The following is a 21,470-nucleotide window of genomic DNA, read 5'->3' as shown; positions in this document are numbered from 1 at the left end:
TCTCACTTGTAACATTCATTATAGCTAACGCATTTTCAAAAGCCTGTAAATGATCAATTACAGATGTTGTTCCCTTATTGGAGAATGTAGGTACTGCGCGTTGTACGAAGGTGATTATTTTATGGGAATCATAGACTTTATCAGACTTATTTTGGGACTCTCTGTTAGAGTTTCCCTCCCCCGCATCAGCTGCGCTACAGCTGTCCTCTGGATTTACATCCTGAGGGGATTGTCTATTTGGGAAATCTACTTCTGACCCGTTAGGGGTCATTTGTCTATGTTGTTCTATATATTTTCGTACCTCGTCCCTGACGCGTTCGCTAAAGGAGTTAGCATTATCTGTATTATTCTCATTGCTAATATAGGGGTTTTCATTATGGCGATATGACCTTTTTAAATCGCTTAATTCTCTCTGGCTTTGCGCAAGCTGTTTATTTAAATCTTGTATCTGTGCGATTAAGTCCATATTGTGCTTATCTAAGGTGGCTAGGTTTTGGGCAAATTCATCCATTTTATTTTTGGCTGTTTTTAAACCCTCTTCGCGTCTGCGCGAGGAACGAATACTATTTTCTAGCTCCTGTATTTGCAATCGTTTGTCTGTGACACAAAACGACATTTCGTCAATTATGCATATTAAAAGGGGCCAAGATTTTAGTATTAGTTTTTCTCGCTTTTTGGGATCTTTGCATTGATTAATCATTAATAATTCCTGGAAGAATTAATTCTCTTCATTCCACATATTATTATTAACGGTAATATTTTTAGCCCTAGTTTCAAGCATATCCACAAAATCATTTAATTCACCAGCAATATTTAACTTCCCTTTAATGTAACTTAAGATATCTTTCTTAAGGACCTGACCTTTAGTAATAGGTATGGTTATGGGACCAATTTCATTGCTATGTATAGAATTAAATGAGTCACTTCTGGCTACAGACATTATTGTATTGGTTTAGTATTTATTTAACTAAAATGCTAATACAATTTTTTGCCAATAAAAAGAGAGAAAAATTTTATATTTCAAAAAAAAAATATTATTAATTTTGAAATATGAAAAATTAATATTCCGAAATATGAAAAATCAATATTTTTGATTAACTTTGAAAATATGAAAAATTAATATTTTTGATTAATTTTGAAATATGAAAAATTAATATTTTTATTAATTTTTCAAAATTAATCTTTAATAATATTTCAAGATATTAATGTCAATCTCGAAACATGAAAATTAATATTTCAACTTCTCAAAAAAAAAAATTATATCTTTAAAATATTAATATCGAAATATGAATTTATTTTTTTTCTCTTTTATAATAATTTCTATTTACTTACAAATATATTATATCAATTATGATGGAATATTAATAAATCTCAGAAAAAGTGCCTCCAATTATTATGTCAGTTTATTTATGAAAATCTTAGTAGTGCTATCCAAATAATATATATAAGTTTATGGCAGGGTTATAAACACAATACAAAGAAGTAGAAACCCTTATCAACCATGCACCTACTAGACCATACAATTAATATAAATATCTGAATTCTTTTATTTAGTTAATATCCATAAACATATTGAAGTATATTTGCAATAAAAGGAAATGAAACAAAATGTATATGCGTTTAACCAACTCTTAAGATATGCTATTCTTCTTACAAAACCCAGAACAATATACCTTCACAATTCAGCCTTATTTATTTAATACAATGGGACTAAAAACCTTTAACATCCAAGCAATACAATTCTAAACAGTGTTTATAAAACAATAGGATAAAATATATATTCTGCTATTTAACTGCAATTTATCCTAATACAAAATTAACCGACAATATCAGAACTTGTATAGATGAGTTACTTAGCCAATTCAGACACAGATTTGAACAATACCTAGGCTTATAACTACCAATTTAAAATACAATATACTTCACCAATTTTGAACCAATTCGTAGCGGTCTTTAGGTCATCTCATTTGAAAGAAGGTTTTTGCACAAATCAAGGATAAGTTTTAAGCTCCTTGCTGAAGTGAACTTTTTTTTTTCAGGTATATCGCAGCCAAAATCAGATCACTAATTTTCAACAAGTTACAGACAACTCTCTCTTGTGCATTCAACACTCCCATTATATAATCATTGATGACATCATGTGGGTGGCACTACGGGAGCTGACCTTCCCATTGGTTATCTGGGAAGTCTAAATCGGATTGGCCCTTGGAAATTTCATTTTTAACAGCCAGAAAGAACCTTCTGGCTGTAGTTCTCGCAACATAACACCAGGTGGCAGCACAAACAGACACAGCAACATTTGAAACAGCTTAAGTCAGTATTTCTATGAAATGGTTATTAATTTTTATCATAATTTACTGCGACAACTATTCATAATATTTGTTTTGGATAAGTTATATCTTAATGAATTTTCTGATCATTTTGATATGAAACATCACATATCTAACATTATATTAAAATAACTTATATTTCATAGTTATATCACATCAAATATATATCTCATAGTCATATCACATCAAAGTAACTTCCATATTTTCATCTCACTATATTTTAAAAGATGTATGTGAAACTTTATAAACATTTATTTGTATGTTTATATGATATGACTTAATTCATTTCATGCGGCATTCCGTCTCTTTCTAAGATTGATGCTCATGACCAATGGTTGTCTGCAATAAAAATAGAAATAATTATTAGAGATGATCCAATCATTAGTATGTGTATGGTCCATAAGTATTTATTTATATTCTTAAAAACACAGAGGCTAAGTAAGATCTTTTGTGTTTTCAAAACATATATATCATTTCTATGTATATCTGAATTTATCTGTCTGAAAAATATAAGCAAAAACAGAGGTTATTACACATTTTTGACTGACTAAAACAGTTACCTCCCAAGCTTAGCAAATACCCATGTAATAATAATATAGAATTTAGACAATTTCCCAAATTTCTATATTTAATACATTCTGGGGCATGTATTTAAACAGAGAGAGAAAAAAAAAATGTTTATTTGCTGTCTGCTTACGTGAACTTCCAGAGTCACATCTTAGCATTTGTCTGTGTTTTCCAAGGCCTTTATTGCTCCACATGGGGTCAATCCATGAGGAGTTGTAAGAGTCTTTAAAACAGCATATTTCCTGTTTAGCCAGCAGTGCAGATGTGTATTTGATTTTATTTGTGTCACCTTCCCCCAAGAGGGGTTTTTGCAGTAAGTCTTCAAATAGAGATTCAGTGAGATAGAACTGTTGTATCACACGTGTCAAATTCCAAAGGGGTCCTTGAACACATTCTTTTCTCACCTCACCAAATGTTCTGAGGTTATAAAATCTGCATATATAGTCAAATGAATAGGGTCACTGAGCTATTTCCTTTAGAAAAGAAATGTTTGTGTTTCAAAAAGGCTCTACTGATCGTCAATCCTGATAGACGTGTATTAGAAGCTGTGTTCAACAAACTCATGTTTAATTAATCCTGAGTTCTCATCTAACATATACAGTGTATAAAATATACATATATATATATATATATATATATATATGTACACATATGTAATATTCATCATAATATTCATATACTCTGACACTGTGATCATTTGCGCACTTCTATAGAGACTCTGTGTGCTTTCTCGGTTCTCTATAATCTAGCTAGTGGATAGCTCATATATTATAAAATCTCAGAAATGTGAGTCTCTTCCAAGTACTTGTAGGTAAAATGGTGACCGGTCAGATAAATGTTAACTCCAAAAGTGGTAAAATGTAGCTGGAAGTGTATTCCACCTGACAGACTTGCGGCTAAGAGTGGCTCCGATATTGCTTCCAGGCTCACAACAAAGTAAGCAGCGATGAGCACTACACGCTGAGCTTGTTTCCTGCTCCCAAGCGTGACTCCAGCGTCTTCACTGTCTGCGTGCGTGCTATGTCACCTGACAGTTCTTTTAGCATGTCACAATGTTGGGTCCTGTAGTTACATTGTAGCACAAAGCGGCAGAACGAGTTATACAATGTATTAAGTTTATTAAGGTGAGTTTGCAGAGCAGGTGCATATACTATGTCCCCATAATCCAAGATAGGTATCAGCATTTGCTGTACAATCTTTTCCTTTACTGTAGGGCTGAGGCAAGATTTGTTTCTGTACAGGGCACCTAGTTTTGGATAAAGTTTAGAGGCAAGTTTTTGTATGTGGAGTCCAAAAGATAGATTGGGGTCTAACAACATACCTAAGTATTTAAAAGAGTGGACTGCGGTCAGCGTGCAATTGGATTTTGTTTTGATGTGAAGATGGGAATTTTGTAATTTTTGTATTTTAGGTCCCGTTCCAAAGATCATTGTGACAGTTTTGTCAGTGTTTAGGAAGAGTTTGTTTTTCGAGATCCACTTTTCTACCTCTGTGAACTGGTCTTGGAGCACTGCTTCAAGCTGCGGCAGATCAGATTTGTTTGCATAGATTACCGTGTCGTCTGCGTACATGTGTACAGTTGAGGATTTGCAGACATTAGGCAAATCATTTATAAATAATGTGAATAGTAGGGGGCCGAGAATGGAACCTTGGGGAACACCACACGTGACTGGGAGAGGGAGGGAGTCACTGTTAGAGACAGAGACATATTGTGATCGATCTGATACATATGATTTAAACCAGGATAACGGGCGATCAGCAATACCAGAGTTTTTTAGTTTGAGAAGTAGTATGTCATGGTCCACTGTGTCAAAAGCCTTTGCAAAATCAAGGAAAATAGCTCCAGTTAGGTCTCCTTGCAAACTTTTAGGAGGGCAATTGTAGTGGAGTGATTCGGTCTAAAACCTGATTGATCAGGGGTCAGATAGTTAGAAAGTTGATAATACTCACATAATTGCGTATGGACGCATTTTTCTAAGATTTTTGACAATACAGGGAGCAATGATATAGGACGATAGTTAGAAACCAAGGTTAACTCCCCACTTTTATGAATAGGCACTACTCTTGCAGTTTTCCAGAGTTTGGGTATGTATCCAGACACCAAGGATTTGTTAATTAGGGCTGTGACAAGCTTAGCAATTGTTGGCGTACTGAGCTTCAACAGCATTGCTGGGATTTGATCAGGTCATGACTGGTTTTTCATTTTTAGATTATTGAGGTGTTTCTTAATGACATTGAAGGGTACAGGTCTAAAATTGAACTTTTCTATATTGGGTCTTTGCTGTTTTAGTGAGGCCTGATCCACATTTGTAGCTTCAGGATGCGTGCCATTTATTAGTTTGTCAATAAGGGTGGTGGAGCATCCGAGAAAATAATTGTTAAAGGCATTTGCTACTTCTAAGGGGAGTTGCAGGTTTTGGTTATCCACATTGACATTGGAGGGTTGGGAGTGGATTGGTGGATTTTGTAAGTTATTTATAGTTTCCAAAACTTTCTAGGGTTAGATATATTATTGTGCAGATTTTCACAGAAATATTGTGCCTTAGCCAATTTTGTTTGTTTAGTACATATATTTCACCATTGTCTATATACACAGTGATCATTCATAGAGCCAGTATGCTTGAACTTTGACCACAATGAATCCCGAAATTGGTACATTTGAATGAGGTCAGCTGTGATCCAATTCAAGTGTGCTCCTTTTACTCTCACCTTACGCAGCGGTGCATGTAAATTCCAAACTTGTAGGAGTTCAGACTGAAAGAATTCAACTGCAGAGTCTAGATCTGGGATTAGGTTTAATCTGTGCCAGGGGAGGTTCTTGATGTCATTTAAAAATGATTGAAGATTACATTTTTTGAAGGACCTGGTGATTTTAACCTTGGGAGAGGATTTAGTAGCCTTTATTTGGCGTACACAGTACACAAAGCAGTGGTCACTGAAATTGTTAGGGAGAACACCTGCCTCCTGGATTCGGTCGGGAGAAGTGGAGAGAATCCAGTCGAGCAGGGTATGATTATGGCTTTTGATGTTTATGCGAGTTGGGGAGGAGATTAATTGCGTTAGCTGCAAAGATTTAAACAGCGAGTGACAACTGTTATTTTTTGGATTCAGCCAATCGATGTTAAAATCTCCAAAAACCAAAATTTCACTTTTTGGGTTTTGAGTTATGGATTCACTAAGGAGCTGTGCTATGTCCGAAATGGAATGCACAGGGGAGCTAGGTGGGCGGTAGATTCCTGCAACAATGATTGATTTACTGCACAGGATCTCAATTTTGCCAGAAAGGAAATCAAAGGTGGCAGGAGAGCTAGATTTTTGTATGGGGGTTAACTTTGTGGAGTTGTCAACATAAATTACAATGCCGCCTCCTCTCTATAGCCCTGTCTAACTGTGAAAAGCTGTCAAAATGGACTGAGATAAGAGGCGGTTTTTAACAGTTTAGAAATCAGTTTGAGCCTACCTAGGTTTAGCTTTCAGCAAAGAATACAAAGAGAGCAAAGCAAATTTGATGATAAAATTGGAAAGAGCAAAAACACAATTCACAAATTAATAACTGAAGAACAGATACCTCCGACTGTAACCAAACATGTAAAATGCAAATCAAGTAACACATAACACAAACACTGCAAAAAAGTTTATTGTAAAAAGCAGAACGCTTATCTTATTGACACAAGTTACACAACTCAAAAATATCCTAACATCTGTGATGAGTGGATGCAACGAAGACAAAATCTAAAAGGATCATATATAACCTTGTGAAATAAAGGTAATTTGATGTATACAATGATATAACTGCAGCAAAAGATCAGAAGTATATTGCATGTGCCTTTAAGTAGTACATTTCAAAAGGTTGACCTATAAAAGATGTCATTCTCTCACAAGTACTACTCCAGCAAAAGTTCTGCTTGCCCCTGGAACACAGAGTTCTACTAAAAAGATGTTTGCAGGCCCAGCATCTCTCAGAACTGGCTACCTCTCTGTAAAGTCATTACAACAGAACTACCCTTTCACCAGAACTACTCTAAAAAAGCTAATCTTTCCACCTTATCCTAGAATTCCATTTGTTGAATCTAATCTGATACACCATGCTGGCCGTACACCTCCCAAAACCAGACCCCAGCTGACCATGCTGCCAGACATTAGACTTTTATGACTTGAACCTGAAACTCAAAATGTAGCTTATTCTTATCTCTGCAATGGCTCAGTTGCCACAGTATTTAGTGGCTTCTTGCTACTAAATGGCCCTCTGTCTCACAATATCTATTTACATATACATAAAGAAAGAGAAACTCTCTCAGGAACCAGTACCTCAATAAAATGTTCTATAGAGATTTACCACCTGTGAGCAGCTCTTTTAGCCCAATATTGCTCTTCGATGAGAAGAACTATCCTGAAGTACATCAGTTTGATCCCGCCTATCAAGGTCAGTCCAGCCAAGCCCAGAAATGTGAGGCAATCTCTCTCTGAACAAGGAACATGGCAACCCCAGGTGATTGTTTCAGCCTCGTCAAGTGAGGTGCAGCCATAGGGGCCCATTAATCAAGCTTCGTATGGAGCTTGAATGGCCGTGTTTCTGGCGAGCCTTCAAACTCGCCAGAAACACCAGTTATGAAGCAGCGGTCTAAAGACCACTGCTCCATAACCTGTCTGCCTGCTCTGAGGAGGCGGACAGAGATCACGTGAAATCAACCCGATCAAATACGATCGAGTTGATTGACACCCCCTGCTAGTGGCAGATGGGCCGCGAATCTGCAGGGGGCAGCGTTGCACCAGCAGTTCACAAGAGCTGCTGGTGCAATGCTAAGTGCGGAGAGCATATTGCTCTCCGCATTCAGCGATGTCTATCAGACATGATCCACTGATCAGATCATGTCGGACAGACATTTCATAAATAGGCCCCGAATTCCTCTAAGCACCTTGAACAAGGATTCCCAATTATGGTTTCCCCCATTACCTTTAGGGAGTCTTCTGGCCTTTCTTAGGACCAGAAAACAGAACAAACAGACTAGAAGTGTGTCTGAAATCTTTAGTAGCATCAACATAATATTTTAATGCTCTAACAACTTCCAAAGAATGAAGGAAAGATAATGTCCCTATTAATGTTGTGAGAGTTAACAACCTTAGGTAAAAATGTGAAAGAAATCCGCAAAACAACTTTATGTTGAAGATATTTTAATAAAAAAAACAACCCTTCTCCTGTAAAGGTACTGGAACAATTACTCCCATATTTCCTAGGTCTGAAACCCATTTTAGAAAAGCTTGGGCATTTATAGGATGTTTTGGAATATGAGTGAGTAAAAATCTCCCCATGGGAGAACAAATTTTTAATCCAATTCGATATTCATGTGAAATTATGTTCTGAATCAAGGGATTTTGAACAGATTCTAACCAAAATTCCTGAAAAAAATTTAATTTCTCCCCCCCCCCCCCACCACCACCAGAGGTACTGGATTGGGGGCCTCACCTTCATGAGGCCTTAGAGGCTGGTTTAGGTTTCTGATTCTAATTTGAAGAAGGTCTCCAGTCAAAGCCAGGGGTTTTAGTGGAGGGGACAGTTTTCTGTTCTTGATTCAGGCGAAAGAAATGAAAATGGTGGGGATACATTGGCGACTTGTTATTTGTATGGTCAGGAGATAATGATCAAGCTGAGCTATTTATTAAAAATCTGAACCAAAACAAGTGTAATTTCAAGTTTACATATACCTTAGAAAAGATAGAGATACCATGTATGGATATCGAACTGAAAGGAGATTCTGTAACTGGCACTGTCACTTCTACCCTTTATAGAAAGCCTATATTGTCTAACACCCTTTTGCATGCCAAAAGCTCTCATGCCAAGCATTGCCAATTTGACATAGCTAAAGGACAATTTGTCTGGTTAAAACGTAATTGCTCCAATACACTAGACTTCCTGAGAGAAAGTAATGATTTAAAAATGTGTCTACTTCTAAGGGGCTATCCCAGCCATGTTATTGAAAGGGCATATATGGCAGTTAAGGATATGGAGAGACAACCCTTACTTATGGGCCAAAAACAGATGCAGGAGAAAAAAGAAAACAAATTAGGTTTTGTAACCACCTATTCATCCCAATATACTCAGGTTTAAATTGAGACATTGTCAAAAAACATCTTTGCATTCTTTTAGGAGATGATGATTTAGCCCAAGAAGGCGGTCAGTTTGTAAGCCGCCAGAACAAGACATTGGGTAATATCTTAGCTCCCAGTATTGACCTGGTCCAATACCAAGCAAGCAAATAGTTCATCATGGCTCACATGTAAAGGGCACTATAAATGCAGTGGTAAAACTTGTAAAGCATGCATTTCAATCACATTCTACACAAAAGGTGTTCACACTTGATTCCTGCACTAATTGTAGGACTAAATATGCAGTGTACCTCAGTGTGTCACTGTATAGTGTGAGGGCAATGTGCAGATTACTGCTGCCACAGGTGTCAATTTGGCGGATAGTGGTGCAATCGAAAGCGGGACTTGTTTTAAAGAACTTACGTTTAGTAAGTAGGATTTTATGTATGCGATTGATTGTCAATAAATTTACCTTGAATCTGGCTTTGCACTGTTCTCTTGTGAAGGAGGAAAGCACTGGAATAAAGATCGGCAGCATCCGGTAGAGAATTCTTCTCAACACATTCATTACCTGAAAGTTTAAAGGATCACTTTCGGGACATTGTACACGTAATGTGTTTCCTCTATCAGTAACATTTTATGCACATATATCTAACAGATCAGTGCTATATTTGTATGTGAGCACTGCTATATAACTTGAGGTGTTCCTCGAGTATACATATCTTTACTTGGTGCCAAACCTGAAAACTACAATTTGTAGTTTGAACTATCAGAGAAATTCGTGAACGTATACGGGAACATTTAAATGATATAGACAGCTCTATACACTGTTCCGCATTAGCTTCCCACTATTAATGAACACCAGGGCCAAATACCTTTAAATGGTGTATTATTGAAAGGGTGAATAAACCTCCAATAGGGGGCTATATGCTTTCTCTTATAGCTAAAAGGGAAGCATTCTGGATATTTACCCTGTGACCAAGGGTTCCACAGGGCTTTAATATTGAAACTGATATTATCAATTTTTGGTAAAAATGGCAGACTTGTACCTTGAGGTGATATTACCAAATCAAAGTAATAATAGGTTCATATATAAAGATAGGTCTTAAGAACCTTCAGATTTAATTATATGAAATAAAATATATATTGCTTTGTGTTGTTCCATTTTATGTATATTTAATGGCTGATGTATCTGCCTAATGTCCTGGGAACTTCAAAGTCTAATGGTATGATATATAATGTACTGTATATTGCTCTTCGTGTCATTCCTTTTTAAAATTATATATTAGCAGACTTATTCGATACAAATTATACTGACAAAGATTCTCTCTATTGAGATAATGACATATGATATAAATTGTGTTTATTGAACAAATGTATCCTGTTCTCCAACCCGCCGCCTTGCTTCATTTAAAAATATATGTATTATATTATATAATGTAAATAATGGTAGTAATACTTTAGATTGTGTGCAGCAGTGTAACATTTGATGTTCCAATTCTGAAATGTGTGTATCTCTTTAAATCTTAGTGAATATTTTTGACCTATCAGATTGCAGTGATGTGTATTAAGGGTGTGAATATGTGAGGGGAAAGACATCAGTCTATGAGTAAGGCGATACACAGCCAAAACGCTTAAGACTATGGTCTTTGTTCCTTGATTTTAACCATGTGTTGGGGACTGCTCAAATAAACTTTTGTATTAATTTACCTCCATGCCCATCTTTTGTGTTTCTATAACCTTACATTTCTTAGACTTTTTGTCTTGAGGAATGAACACTCCCTTACCTCCAGTAATAGTCAAAATAATTGAATCCAGTTCGAATACATTCTTTCTTAGAAACCATATCAGCATTCCACAAATTAAACCATAAAGCTCTTATGGTAAGAATGGCTAAAGACATAGTTTTAATGTTGATTTTAATGATATCAAATACTGCTTTGCAAATCAAATTATTCATATTTTAAAGTAAATTCAGAATGTCAGAAGATAACTGCTAAACAAGACTGGATAACCAGAAAGTAGAGGCAGCAGCTACGTCAGAAATAGATATGGCTGGTCTAAGAATATAGCCAGTATGTAAATATGCCCTTTTTAGATAAAATTCAAGTTTTCTATCTAAAGGGTCTTTAACCCCTTAGTGACCAGACCATTTTTCAATTTACCCTTAAAGTGATGGTAAACTCTCCCCTTTTTAAAATCAGATCTGGAATTTAAGAGCTATTTTATATGGAATTTAATTCATTAGCTGTAATGAAGATGCAGTATAACATGCTTTTTAATATAGATATGAAATTCAAATACTGCATGCTCCTCCGCCCACTTCAAAAGTAAAATTTTCTGTGAGCTAGCAGATTGAATTGTTGTCCAATCAGCGCTCTCCCCATATGGCACTTTTGTTGTAGCTAGAGCATTGATTGGAGAGTAATTCAATCATTTAGCTGACAGGAAAATTGACTTTTGAAGTGGGTGGTGTAATGTGGGGTATTTGAATTTCATATCTATATTAATAACTAAGTTATAGCGCATCTTCATTGCACATGATGAATAAAACTGCATCTAAAATAGCGCTTACATTCCAGATCTGATTTTATAAAGGGGAGAGTTTACCATCACTTTAAGGACCAAGGCTATTTTTACATTTTTGAGGTGTTTGTGTTTAGCTGTAATTTTCCTCTTACTCTTTTACTGTACCCACACATATTATATAACATTTTTCTCGCCATTAAATGGACTTTCTAAAGATACCATTATTTTCATCATATAATATAATTTACTATAAAAACAATTATAAAATATGATGAATAAAATGTAAAAAAACAATTTTTTTCTACATTTGACCCCAAAATCTGTTACACATTACAACCACTAAAAAACACCCATGCTAAATAGTTTCTAAATTTTGTCCCGAGTTTAGAAATACCCAATGTTTACATGATCTTTGCTTTTTTAGCAAGTTATAGGGCAATAAGTACAAGTAACACTTTGCTATTTCCAAACCACTTTTTTTCCTTCAAATTAGCCATAGCCATTGTAACACTGATATCTGTCAGGAATCAGTGAATAACCCTTCACATGTACATATTTTTTTTTTAGTAGACAACCCAAAGTATTAATTTAGGCCCATTTTGGTATATTTCATAGCACAATTTCACCGCCAAATGCGATCAAACAAAAATAAATTGTTAACTTTTTCACAAACTTTAGGTTTCTCACTGAAATTATTTACAAACAGCTTGTGCAATTATGGCACAAGTGGTTGTAAATACTTATCTGTGATCCCCTTTGTTTAGAAATAGCAGACATATATGGCTTTGGCACTACTTTTTGGTAATTGAAAGGCCGCTAAATGTCGCTGCGCATCACACGCGTGTATTATGCCCAGCAGTTAAGGGGTTAATTAGGTAGCTTGTATGGTTAATTTTAGCATTAGTGTAGTGTAGTAAACAACCCAAAGTATTAATCTAGGCCCATTTTGGTATATTTCATGTCACCATTTCACCGCCAAATGCGATCAAATAAAAAAAATCGTTAACCTTTTCACAAACCTTTTTCACAAACTTTAGGTTTCTCAATGAAACTATTTACAAACATCTTGTGCAATTATGGTATAAATGGTTCTAAATACTTCTCTGGGATCCCCTTTGTTTATAAATAGCAGACATATATGGCTTTGGCATTACTTTTTGGTAATTAGAAGGCCGCTAAATGCCTCTGCGCACCACTTGTATTATGCCCAGCAGTTAAGGGGTTAATTAGGTAGCTTGTAGGGTTAATTGTAGCTTTAGTATGTAGAGATCAGCCTCCCACCTGACACATCCCACCCCCTTATCCTTCCCTGACCCTCCTCAAATAGCTCTCTTCCCTCCCCACCTCACAATTGTTACCGCCAGCTTAAGTACTGGCAGAAAGTCTGCCAGTACTAAAATAAAAAGTTTTTTTTTATATTGATTCTGCAGTGTTGGATCCCCCAACCTCCCTTATTCTCCCCATACAGCTCTTTAACCCTTCCCCCTCTACCTATTTGCCGCCATCTTGGGTACTGGCAGCTGTCTGACAGTACATAGTTTGCCAAAAAAAATGTGTTTTTTTATTTTTTTTATGTATAATAAAACATTTTCTGTAGCTGCCCCCCTCAATACCCTACCCCCCTCCACCTCCCTTGACCAACATTTATTCCCCCCTCCTTCCCATACATTTACAATACATTATTGTAAATGTGGTGGTTGTCCCCTCCGCAATCCCGCCGCATCGCTCGATCACCATCGCTTCCAGCGCTTGAAACCCCAGAGGACGTGTCAAGCACATCCTTGGTCCTTAACTGTATTTATTTGTAGGACGTGCCTGACACGTCCTTGGTCATTAAGGGGTTAAAGGAAGTACTGTCTTTCAAAGGAATAGTAGTATGTTTAGCTAGAGTGGAAATGGCCCAATCAACTTAGGGGACTGTTTCCTATAACTCTAAATTAGCAGAAGGTAGAGGATAAAGTTTTTTTAAACCTTGAAGAAGGGTCAAAAGAGGTACCTGTTTTGGGGGGGGCGGAGCCAGAGGTTGAAGCGACAGGACGTGTTTTGTTAGAGCTCCTCAATTTATTTCCTATTTCATGGGCTAATTTATCACTTTGCTGAAAGTTGATGGATGGCAACAGTACTAAAGTCATTTAGGAGGATGCTCTTCTCACTTTGTTCTGTCTATGCTCTTCAACACTAACTAATCGGCACTGGGAAGGTCTCCTGCGTAGTGCGGCCTAAGGGAGTAACGTGAAGACTAAAGCCTAGTAGAATTTGTACTACTCTTATTCCTACTTCCCTGCTTCAATATGGACACTATCGAACAAGAACTGCATGCCCTTCTGGTAGAATTTGAAGCGGCAATGCTCCAGCATATCGACTATATGTTTTGGACACCACAGTCAGAGGAGGGATGCTACTTAGTTGGTGGACAGCCGGGTCCAGTGGTGCCGGTATCTGAAGTACATCAAGGGCGGATTGTTCAGACTACCGTGCTAGCGTGTGCAGATCTTACCTCGCAGAGCGAGTTACAGGATAGCACAGCCACTTCACCTAACAAGCTGAGCTTGAAGGAGATGGATTTAAGCTATTTGGCTACACCTCAGCAATTGATCGATTGGACGACTCCTAATATGGAGATAGTTAAGCTCATATCAATACCAACGAGACTGGTCATATGGATCACACTGATAGCGAGATCTGATGCCTTGGCCATTCTACATGAAGTGCATTTCCGGCTCCTTTTGCCGGGTGGGGAGATCATTACCATACTAGAGGGCAACAAGATGGGCATTGGATAGGCATCTTTTTAGGAACTTGAGCGGTAAGATTGAAAACCTAAGTGGCGCTGCTCAATACAATTACTTTCTCCAACCGACATCCCATCATCTGGAGACTTGTTTAAGTGACTGTCCGATATATTTGGCATTTTTCCACATTGCTAACAATGGGAAACGATATTACTACTAATGACCGCAGGGTAAATAGAATCTCCCTTCTCCACTGAATGCAGGCAGAAAGGTATAGGTTAAATATTTTATACACCGTGAACTTCTCTGACTGAAGCAGTTTGCCAGTTACGCTGTGTGCAGTTTGAGCTGTGGAGTGTGTTCCACTCGGAATTACTCTGGACAGTAGGGTGATCATTGAACAGTCCTACTTATTGACTGGAATACTTTTCACTGGCTGGCAATCTATTTACTTCTGGTCTACGTTATAATGTTATATAGTTCATTAGTGGTTGTGTGTTTATTGTGTCTGAATGATGTTTTCAACATAATGCTAGTTTATAAGGTGCACCATTAACGCCCTTTATATATGAACTATCTAATTTATATGCAGGATATATAACGCTTTGCTGTACATTCTATATTTACGTTGCTCTTACTAGTAATGTCATGTGCCTTGATGTCACCCATTATAATAATCTGTTACACTTAGAGGAGACCATGTAAAGCTACGCAAATAGTTATACACATGGGGCTTCTACCAGCCTCTCTCTATATGTTCCTAGACACCACCCTCTTAGATATAGTAATACTATATATTTTAGAATATGTAGAAGACAGGTGCTACTTATAAATATATTTATGAAGATAGAGCTATTTCACTGTGACAATTACTATGCTACCCAATAGACCTGCCTATCTACAAATGATACTCATATCTTAGTTAAGAATTGCCACATGTACTCAGTTTTTGCCATATAGATGCAAAGTGGTTTGCCTGTATGGATACCATAGTACTACATTATGGTTCCCTATTCTATATGAAGAAAAAGGGAAGATTTATTCAACAAAGCTTTCTCCTTAAAAGTATTATTTTGCAACTTTTTTTATTCCTAACTAGAATATAGTCCAACTATGATATACACTTATATCTTGGTGTCATCATAATCTGTGCATACTTAAATTGATAGAGGCAGTTGGGTCATGCTAGATGGGAAAACGGGTGGGCAGTCTTCTGGACCTGTGGCTGTGCTGCCGGCGGCCGGGGTGGCGCAGTCAGGGACCTAGATTATCCAGTTGGGTATGCATTGGTGTATCATTTTTTCTTGACTGAGGTAATTCTGTTATTGAGATAATTTGGAGCTTCCGTAAGGGAGTTATGTGGTCTGTCTGTTAAGATTCTATTACTGTGTTCTAGTTTGTAGTCTTTGAAACCGTAATGTTTAATGTTGGGATTGCATAATAGATTTGCTGTATACCGTATATTCTCTCCTATATAGTAGGTAGGTGAGCCTGTCCAAAATCTTTACATGGCTATACATTTCTAGACAGCATAAAGGTTGGCCCTTAACTATCCTTCTTCCTACATTCAATATATATGTTACTTCTATAAGTTGTAGATCCCCCTCACGCATGGTTTCACTTGAATAGTTTCCCTCAATATGTTCACTGGCTCCGTATTCCCCCCTAAGGGTTTTCCCTTAGTCCCTGTTTACTAATGTAAACTAAGGAACACAGATTCCATAGCATTTCCCTATTCTTTACTATATGTTTGATAAAATATAGCGGCCCATAATATCCCCCTACCTATATAAAAAAAAAAAAAAACATGAGGAAGCTATAGGCTGTGAGTGCTATTAGGATATAATATTGGTCTGGGTTTTGTCTGTTTAGCCACAGAAATGTTCCATAATACAACCTTTTCTTTGTTTGAAATTACATTGTATGTGGATAGATTATCTGTGAAACTACACTTTATACACTCATATGTCTAAAAAGTTATGTACTGACCTACAAGAGTTGTGCCAAATGTAACTTGATTATAATGTATTGTATACTGAGATGTTTGTATTGAATTTCCTCAATAAAAAAAAAATAAAAAAAAAAAAAAAAAAAAAGAGGTACCTGTTTTAGACCATTCTTTAGCAATCATATCAGAGATACCGTCACGTACAGGGAAAATCTCAGGGAGATTGACAACAGTTTTGTACACTGAATTTAAATGATTACAGGGTCTATTATCAAAAGGTTTAGTTTCTTCAATCACTAAAGTAACTTAGACTTCTTTTAAAACAGAACAAATGTGCTCAATTTTAAACAAAAAAGACGAATGATCAAGATCTGTATCTGATGAGGGATCCTCAGAATCAGATGAATACTCATCATTAGAGGATACTTCAGTATTTTGTTGATCAGTGCATATATTACTAGTGGAAGGTAATGCCAGAACTGATCTCTTACATTTATTTGAAGGCGGTAGTGCAGTCAGAGCTTTCTCAATGGCAGTAGCAATAAACGTTTTCATTGCTGGGGGTACGCCATCTGCATCCATCTGTATGGAAGAAACAGTTGGTTAACACATAGAAACAGCATTAGATTTTATCAGTATGCAATAAAAATTCTAAACATAAATCATATAAATGAGCTGAAGAAGCTACTTCAGGTGTTTTACAATAAGCACACTTAGCTTTGGTGGAGAGAAGTTCAGCCAGTTCAGTTTATATGGTAACTTCAGGGACAGTATGGGGCTGCAACATTATGGCAAAAAAATAAAATATGCAATAAAGTATTAAAGGGACACTGAACCCAATTTTTTCTTTTATGATTCAGATAGAGCATGACATTTTAAGCAACTTTCTAATTTACTCCTATTATCAATTTTTCTTCGTTCTCTTGCTTTCTTTATTTTAAAAGCAGGAATGTAAATCTTAGCAACCAGCCCATTTTAGGTTTAGCACCATGGATAGCGCTTGCTTATTTGATGCTTTCATTTACCCTCCAATAAGCAAGCATAACCCAGGTTCTCAACCAAAAATGGGCCGGCTCCTATGCATCATATTCCTGCTTTTTAAATAAAGATAGCAAGAGAACGAAGACAATTTGATAATAGGAGTAAATTAGAAAGTTGCTTAAAATTGCATGCTCTATCTGAATCATGAAAGAAAAAATTTGGGTTTAGTGTCCCTTTAATATAATCCCCTTATTCTAAAAAACAATAAACAAGCTTTGAGGTATGGAAAAGATTGTTTTAAAAAACATTTGCTAATACCTCCTTAAAAAAACACATGTAATTTAAAAAATTGCTATATGAAGTAAAGAGTATTAAACAAAAAAACATCTAGCTGATATGAAGCCATTGATGTGTTTGAGAGCACATGGTAAAGGGGGGTTGGTTTTTTAAGGAAAATATTGGCTCAAATGTTTGGCGCCAAAATTATGCTGTAAATTATGCTGTAAAATAAAAAATTTGCATAATAATGACATCATACAAAGACTAATATATTGTGCGACGCAGCGCTCGCACATGAGAGAAAAACTATAGAATCAGGTGAGGTGCCAGAAAACAGCTCCTAAAAAGCCGGTACTTTTGGTGAATTTTAATAATGTTATCTACAATATAATCCTCAAAAAACAACAACATAAAAACCATGTATAAATACGCTCCGAGATTCTTGTGCTGTATATCAGTACAAAAACAAGCAGACATAAAGGGGAATGAAACCTGTGTCCTTGGGCTCTCTCTCTCTCTCTCTCTAATAGTATATAGTAAAACTTATGTGATAAGTGCCCAGTCCATAGCTATGAGTGTCCTAATTTAATTTTTGAGAGAATAAGGGAAATATAAGCAACAAAGATATAGGGCGCGCTTCCTAAATACAAATCCTGTACCAAAAATCTTCAAGAAATAATATGAGCAAGTTCAGCAACACATCAGATCAAGCTATAGCACAGCAGAATGTATTGCATATATAAAGTCCTTAACGTCCAACAGGAGGCAGCACTCTGTCAAAAGGATGGTCAGTCCCTGGTGATGAATGATCTGGAAAAAAAGGAAGACACAGAGGTGCCAATATGGCCTAGTAACGTCTATACAGAAGAATATTCAATGTGATGTAGGATGGTACTCACAAAGATGAAGCACCCAATGGTGCAAATGGCGCAGACTGGATCAACTGGCAGTGGTCCAGCTCACTGTGTGCCAGCAAATAAAGCACTCGATCAAAAAAACAGCAAACCAGGCATCTGTTCCTGTGAGTGATAAAACACAGCTCCCATAGCCTAGTAAAGTATAAACAGGCAAAAGTCACTGTCACAAATATCTCAGGATTCAGCTGCTAAGGAGTTAACTTTGTGTAGCTTGCACTCAAAACAGTTATTTGTTTTCAAGAAGAATTGTGTTTGTATTTTCTTTGAAGTGCCAGAACCCCCTAAATAGCCACCAAATGTTAGTGTGTATGCATTGGGTCATAAAGTCACTGAAACTCTTAGTCACAGAGATACACAGGATAAAGTTTATGGCTTAAGCTGTCAATAGAATGCCTGATGCAAAACAGGCTCTTCATTACAAAAACTGACCAGGTCACTGACAGGACATTGGTATATTATGTACATATGTGGGTTAAAGCTGTTATAACCTAAAGGCAGGTAAATATGACAACCTATGGCATATTTGATATCAAACCGGTTCTCCCAATAAAACTAAGAGGTTCTAAATATGTAAATATAGAAATTTCTTACCTAGCAGGAATGATAATGGGTTGTATAAATTCAGGCAAGAAATTAGTCTATTGAAGGTTGTAAAGACGGGGGGGTTTCTTAGCCCGCCCAGGAGGGTGTGGTTATGCAACCTGATCTCTGAAAAGTAGGGTTTAAGAATCTTATTTTTTAACAATAAGATTGTCATTCTTACAAGGGGAGCTGCTGTACAGAAGTAAGGAGCCATCATTTTCATGCCAGCCCCTGGCGCATATCTTGAAGACTAGGAAAGTATTCAATTCTGTTTTTCTCCTTTTTATTTTAAAATACTGTTTGCGTGTGTAATTTTATTTGTAACAACTTTTTATTAATAATGCATTGTGCATAATATTTTTGGCATAATAAATAATTCCTTTATTAAGTTTGGCCTTTGTCTAATAATTGAACCACGTTACTGAAAGAGACTGGAATATTAGAACTGTATAATTTTAGGTTATTTTCTGCTAAATTGTATTTCTAGAGTTAATGTGTAAAGCAGGGGTGTCAAACTCAAATTCATCGGGGGCCACATCAGCAGTTTGGTCACCCTCAAAGGGCCGGTTGTATAGGACTATATATATATTATATCATGCTGGTGGTATTGATATTTAAAGAGCTAGGGAAGGCTTAGCAATGCATTAGGGCTAACAACTGCTGGCTTCTGCTTATTATGGGCCTCTGGTTGTGGTTTATTATAAAATTAATCAGTGAGTAGAGTAGTCAGTAATAAATTATAGATGGCGCCAGTGCCAGACCCCTCCCTTAAGTTCAGAGACCCCCATCAATATGTGGACAGACAGTGACACAGTGCTCCCCCATCCCCAGCCTGGCCATTCAAGATTTTCCAGCAATCAATCTGTGGACAGACAGCAGCGACAGACAGTGCCCACCCTGGCCCCCCCATCCCAGCCTGGCCATTCAAGATTCTCCTACCTGGCTGTACTGACGGTCGACACTGTGGACCTGGACTAGTTGTCTGACTCCACTCGTGACTGAGCTACCTGCAGCCTGCTGCCTGTCAAGTGGACGCGGTGGATGGAGTCTGGAGACGTCACGTCAGGCGGCCATGGCTGTATCCCTCTGCTTTCTCCCGCTCTCATTCAGAGTGAGTGACGTCACGTGAGGCAAGTGAGCTGCGCCTGGTCACCAGTCCTCCACTGACACAATCACAATACGCATGCGTGGCGCGGCGTGCACTCACTCGGACCTCCCCCCCATAATGATCAATAGGCAGTATTAGGCTATCTATGCCGGGCGGCCGGGCCAGCACACTGTGGGAGGGAGAGGAGTGGGACGGGAGGCGGCAGTGACAGTCAGTGAGGAGGCACATAGGCAGGCTAGGCAGCAAGTCAGTACTCTGCAGGTGTACTCTGCTATGCATAATAATAATAAGGCGGCGGCTACACGGGCCACATGACAAGGTCCGGTGGGCCGGATTCGGCCCGCGGGCCTTGTGTTTGACACCCGTGGTGTAAAGTCTGGGGTTTTCCTTAAGATTTTCCCGTTAATAAATTTTAAGTTGTGGCAGTATTTGAGCTATAGGATTTATAGTTTATTGTGGGTGGCATTAAAAAGGGAGTGTTGGGCATTTCTCTTACGTCTAGTACAGATTAAGGGAGTGCGAATTAACTCTTGCACCCACTAAACTGAATCACAAGCTTGCCTGGTGTGGCTAGATTGTGACCTATAGGTGACAGAAAAGGGGGCTGAAAACCCTTTCTGTGCCAAATAAGTGACTGGCGCAGGGTTGGATAACTTTGGTTCGTCACAGTCACACTTATTGGTCACACTTACAATAAGGAGCGCACCTCCAAGTGCAGTAAAGGCAAGCTGGGACCTCTCAGTCGCACAGTAGACTGTGCTCAGGCGTTGAAGGATTCCACTCACCAGCCACACAATGTATGTAAGAATCCCCAGGAGAACAGCAAGTGTATCATTAAAACAAAATTTTATTAAAACAAAGAAATGCATTTCTCAGCCACTCTAGCTCTGTTTCCTCAGGCTATACAATAAAAATATGAATTGATACACTTGCTATATAAACCCTTTAACGGTACAAGCACTGTACTCTGAGGGGAACCAGGCTTCAATATGCTCTGAAGCACTTTTCACTGAAGAATCAAGCACATCATGCTTCAACCACTTCCTAAGAAGGCAAAGTTTAAAGGGACAGTCTACACCTATATTAACGTTAGCCTATACCTTAGATTGTGTTCCGATTGTCATAACTCACCCCCTCTACCCCAACGAGTCTGCAAAAACGGAGTTATTCGAAATCAAAAGTTTGATTTCAATCGTTACAAATGGCCGACCAGCTCCGCCTATAAACTACATCACAGACTGTCTCCAATCAAACGCTCCAATCAAAAGTTGATCACTGATTAAAAATCGATATTGCGCTTTCGTTGTTTTGCGCATGCGCACCAGCAGAGGAACAAAAAATTCGGAACAAAAACATATTTTCAATTTGCACACAACCATAGGTTTGGTTAATTGCAGCTGCGCAGACGGACTT

Source organism: Bombina bombina, chromosome 2 (assembly GCF_027579735.1).
Source record: "Bombina bombina isolate aBomBom1 chromosome 2, aBomBom1.pri, whole genome shotgun sequence".
Lineage (NCBI taxonomy): Eukaryota > Metazoa > Chordata > Amphibia > Anura > Bombinatoridae > Bombina > Bombina bombina.
Note: the sequence above shows the minus strand (reverse complement) of the source record.